Source organism: Salminus brasiliensis, chromosome 22, assembly GCF_030463535.1.
Source record: "Salminus brasiliensis chromosome 22, fSalBra1.hap2, whole genome shotgun sequence".
In the NCBI taxonomy this organism is placed as follows: Eukaryota; Metazoa; Chordata; class Actinopteri; order Characiformes; family Bryconidae; genus Salminus; species Salminus brasiliensis.
Window position 1 is genome coordinate 27,180,745 of NC_132899.1, and position 6,000 is coordinate 27,186,744.

Consider the following 6,000-nt stretch of genomic DNA (forward strand, 5'->3'; position numbering starts at 1 on the left):
TATTACCTGTTCTAAATAAAACTGTAACCAAGGTTGCTCCTGTTTGTTGAATTGCTTAAATTGGCTAAAATGGTGCTTCTTTCGCTGAGAAAACGCGTTTATGCACTTTAAGAAGTAAATATAACTCTAAACATTAGTTTTGAACTCAGTTACAACGTCTTGTTATGGGAACACTCTCCCTACTCTCAGAAATGACTTTTTTTTACATTTTAACTTATTTTTTCACTACGGAATTACTATACTACCTGTTCTAAATAAAACCGTAACCAAGGTTGCTCCTGTTTGTTGAATTGCTTAGATTTGCTAAAATAGTGCTTCTTTCGCTGAGAAAACGCGTTTCTGCACATTAAGAAGTTAATACAACTCAAAGACATTAGTTTTGAACTCAGTTATAAAGTTTTGTTGTGGGAACACTTTCCCCACTGTCAGAAATGACTTTTCTTACATTTTAACTTATTTTTTCACTACGGAATTACTATACTGCCTGTTCTAAATAAAACCGTAACCAAGGTTGCTCCTGTTTGTTGAATTGCTTAGATTTGCTAAAATAGTGCTTCTTTCGCTGAGAAAACGCGTTTCTGCACTTTAAGAAGTTAATACAACTCTAAACATTAGTTTTGAACTCAGTTATAAAGTATTGTTATGGGAACACTCTCCCTACTCTCAGAAATGACTTTTTTTTACATTTTAACTTGTTGTTCCGCTACGGAATTACTATATAACCTGTTCTAAATAAAAATGTATTCATGGGTGCTCATTTGGGTAAACATGTTTAGATATGTTACAATAGTGCTTCTTTCGCTGAGAAAACGCGTTTCTGCACATTAAGAAGTTAATACAACTCAAAGACATTACTTTTGAACTCAGTTATAAAGTTTTGTTGTGGGAACACTTTCTCCACTGTCAGAAATGACTTTTCTTACATTTTAACTTATTTTTTCACTACGGAATTACTATACTGCCTGTTCTAAATAAAACCGTAACCAAGGTTGCTCCTGTTTGTTGAATTGCTTAGATTTGCTAAAATAGTGCTTCTTTCGCTGAGAAAACGCGTTTCTTCACTTTAAGAAGTTAATACAACTCAAAGACATTACTTTTGAACTCAGTTATAAAGTATTGTTATGGGAACACTCTCCCTACTCTCAGAAATGACTTTTTTTTACATTTTAACTTGTTGTTCCGCTACAGAATTACTATATAACCTGTTCTAAATAAAAATGTATTCATGGGTGCTCATTTGGGTAAACATGTTTAGATATGTTACAATAGTGCTTCTTTCGCTGAGAAAACGCGTTTCTGCACTCTAAGAAGTTAATACAACTCTCAACATTAGTTTTGAACTCAGTTATAAAGTATTGTTATGGGAACAGTTTCCCTACTGTCAGAAATGACTTTTCTTACATTTTAACTTGTTTTTTCACTACGGACTCACCATATTACCTGTTCTAAATAAAAATGTATTCATGGGTGCTCATTTGGGTAAACATGTTTAGATATGTTACAATAGTGCTTCTTTCGCTGAGAAAACGAGTTTCTGCACATTAAGAAGTTAATACAACTCAAAGACATTAGTTTTGAACTCAGTTATAAAGTATTGTTGTGGGAACACTTTCCCTACTGTCAGAAATGACTTTTCTTACATTTTAACTTATTTTTTCACTACGGAATTACTATACTACCTATTCTAAATAAAACCATAACCAAGGTTGCTCCTGTTTGTTGAATTGCTTAAATTTGCTAAAATAGTGCTTCTTTCGCTGAGAAAACGCGTTTCTGCACATTAAGAAGTTAATACAACTCTAAACATTAGTTTAGAACTCAGTTATAAAGTATTGGTATGGGAACACTTTCCCTACTGTCAGAAATGACTTTTTTTATATTTTAACTTGATTTTTCACTACGGACTTACTATATTACCTGTTCTAAATAAAACTGTAACCAAGGTTGTTCCTGTTTGTTGAATTGCTTAAATTGGCTAAAATGGTGCTTCTTTCGCTGAGAAAACGCGTTTATGCACTTTAAGAAGTTAATACAACTCTAAACATTAGTTTTGAACTCAGTTATAACGTAGTGTTATTGGAACACTCTCCCTACTCTCAGAAATGACTTTTCTTACATTTTAACTTATTTTTTCACTACGGAATTACTATACTGCCTGTTCTAAATAAAACCGTAACCAAGGTTGCTCCTGTTTGTTGAATTGCTTAGATTTGCTAAAATAGTGCTTCTTTCGCTGAGAAAACGCGTTTCTTCACTTTAAGAAGTTAATACAACTCAAAGACATTACTTTTGAACTCAGTTATAAAGTATTGTTATGGGAACACTCTCCCTACTCTCAGAAATGACTTTTTTTTACATTTTAACTTGTTGTTCCGCTACAGAATTACTATATAACCTGTTCTAAATAAAAATGTATTCATGGGTGCTCATTTGGGTAAACATGTTTAGATATGTTACAATAGTGCTTCTTTCGCTGAGAAAACGCGTTTCTGCACTCTAAGAAGTTAATACAACTCTCAACATTAGTTTTGAACTCAGTTATAAAGTATTGTTATGGGAACAGTTTCCCTACTGTCAGAAATGACTTTTCTTACATTTTAACTTGTTTTTTCACTACGGACTCACCATATTACCTGTTCTAAATAAAAATGTATTCATGGGTGCTCATTTGGGTAAACATGTTTAGATATGTTACAATAGTGCTTCTTTCGCTGAGAAAACGAGTTTCTGCACATTAAGAAGTTAATACAACTCAAAGACATTAGTTTTGAACTCAGTTATAAAGTATTGTTGTGGGAACACTTTCCCTACTGTCAGAAATGACTTTTCTTACATTTTAACTTATTTTTTCACTACGGAATTACTATACTACCTATTCTAAATAAAACCATAACCAAGGTTGCTCCTGTTTGTTGAATTGCTTAAATTTGCTAAAATAGTGCTTCTTTCGCTGAGAAAACGCGTTTCTGCACATTAAGAAGTTAATACAACTCTAAACATTAGTTTAGAACTCAGTTATAAAGTATTGGTATGGGAACACTTTCCCTACTGTCAGAAATGACTTTTTTTATATTTTAACTTGATTTTTCACTACGGACTTACTATATTACCTGTTCTAAATAAAACTGTAACCAAGGTTGCTCCTGTTTGTTGAATTGCTTAAATTGGCTAAAATGGTGCTTCTTTCGCTGAGAAAACGCGTTTATGCACTTTAAGAAGTTAATACAACTCTAAACATTAGTTTTGAACTCAGTTATAACGTATTGTTATGGGAACACTCTCCCTACTCTCAGAAATGACTTTTTTTACATTTTAACTTGTTTTTCCGCTACGGAATTACTATATAACCTGTTCTAAATAAAAATGTATTCATGGGTGCTCATTTGGGTAAACATGTTTAGATATGTTACAATAGTGCTTCTTTCGCTGAGAAAACGCGTTTCTGCACATTAAGAAGTTAATACAACTCAAAGACATTAGTTTTGAACTCAGTTATAAAGTTTTGTTGTGGGAACACTTTCCCCACTGTCAGAAATGACTTTTCTTACATTTTAACTTATTTTTTCACTACGGAATTACTATACTGCCTGTTCTAAATAAAACCGTAACCAAGCTTGCTCCTGTTTGTTGAAATTGCTTAGATTTGCTAAAATAGTGCTTCTTTCGCTGAGAAAACGCGTTTCTGCACTTTAAGAAGTTAATACAACTCAAAGACATTAGTTTTGAACTCAGTTATAAAGTATTGTTATGGGAACACTTTCCCTACTCTCAGAAATGACTTTTCTTACATTTTAACTTGTTTTTTCACTACGGACTCACCATATTACCTGTTCTAAATAAAACTGTATTCATGGGTGCTCATTTGTGTCAACATGTTTATATATGTTACAATAGTGCTTCTTTCGCTGTGAAAACGCGTTTCTGCACATTAAGAAGTAAATACAACTCAAAGACATTAGTTTTGAACTCAGTTATAAAGTTTTGTTGTGGGAACACTTTCTCCACTGTCAGAAATGACTTTTCTTACATTTTAACTTATTTTTTCACTACGGAATTACTATACTACCTGTTCTAAATAAAAATGTATTCATGGGTGCTAATTTGGGTAAACATGTTTAGATATGTTACAATAGTGCTTCTTTCGCTGAGAAAACTCGTTTCTGCACATTAAGAAGTTAATACAACTCTCAACATTAGTTTTGAACTCAGTTATAAAGTATTGTTGTGGGAACATTTTCCCTACTGTCAGAAATGACTTTTCTTACATTTTAACTTATTTTTTCACTACGGAATTACTATACTACCTATTCTAAATAAAACTGTAAGCAAGGTTGCTCCTGTTTGTTTGAATTGCTTAAATTTGCTAAAACAGTGCTTCTTTCGCTGAGAAAACGCGTTTCTGCACTTTAAGAAGTTAATACAACTCTAAACATTAGTTTTGAACTCAGTTATAACGTATTGTTATGGGAACACTCTCCCTACTCTCAGAAATGACTTTTTTTTACATTTTAACATGTTTTTCCGCTACGGAATTACTATATAACCTGTTCTAAATAAAAATGTATTCATGGGTGCTCATTTGGGTAAACATGTTTAGATATGTTGCAATAGTGCTTCTTTCGCTGAGAAAACGCGTTTCTGCACTTTAAGAAGTTAATACAACTCTAAACATTAGTTTTGAACTCAGTTATAACGTATTGTTATGGGAACACTCTCCCTACTCTCAGAAATGACTTTTTTTTACATTTTAACATGTTTTTCCGCTACGGAATTACTATATAACCTGTTCTAAATAAAAATGTATTCATGGGTGCTCATTTGGGTAAACATGTTTAGATATGTTGCAATAGTGCTTCTTTCGCTGAGAAAACGCGTTTCTGCACATTAAGAAGTTAATACAACTCAAAGACATTAGTTTTGAACTCAGTTATAAAGTTTTGTTGTGGGAACACTTTCCCCACTGTCAGAAATGACTTTTCTTACATTTTAACTTATTTTTTCACTACGGAATTACTATACTGCCTGTTCTAAATAAAAATGTATTCATGGGTGCTCATTTGGGTAAACATGTTTAGATATGTTGCAATAGTGCTTCTTTCGCTGAGAAAACGCGTTTCTGCACATTAAGAAGTTAATACAACTCAAAGACATTAGTTTTGAACTCAGTTATAAAGTTTTGTTGTGGGAACACTTTCCCCACTGTCAGAAATGACTTTTCTTACATTTTAACTTATTTTTTCACTACGGAATTACTATACTGCCTGTTCTAAATAAAACCGTAACCAAGGTTGCTCCTGTTTGTTGAATTGCTTAGATTTGCTAAAATAGTGCTTCTTTCGCTGAGAAAACGCGTTTCTGCACTTTAAGAAGTTAATACAACTCAAAGACATTACTTTTGAACTCAGTTATAAAGTATTGTTATGGGAACACTCTCCCTACTCTCAGAAATGACTTTTTTTTACATTTTAACTTGTTGTTCCGCTACAGAATTACTATATAACCTGTTCTAAATAAAAATGTATTCATGGGTGCTCATTTGGGTAAACATGTTTAGATATGTTACAATAGTGCTTCTTTCGCTGAGAAAACGCGTTTCTGCACTCTAAGAAGTTAATACAACTCTCAACATTAGTTTTGAACTCAGTTATAAAGTATTGTTATGGGAACAGTTTCCCTACTGTCAGAAATGACTTTTCTTACATTTTAACTTGTTTTTTCACTACGGACTCACCATATTACCTGTTCTAAATAAAAATGTATTCATGGGTGCTCATTTGGGTAAACATGTTTAGATATGTTACAATAGTGCTTCTTTCGCTGATAAAACGCGTTTCTGCACATTAAGAAGTTAATACAACTCTAAACATTAGTTTAGAACTCAGTTATAAAGTATTGGTATGGGAACACTTTCCCTACTGTCAGAAATGACTTTTTTTATATTTTAACTTGATTTTTCACTACGGAATTACTATATTACCTGTTCTAAATAAAACTGTAACC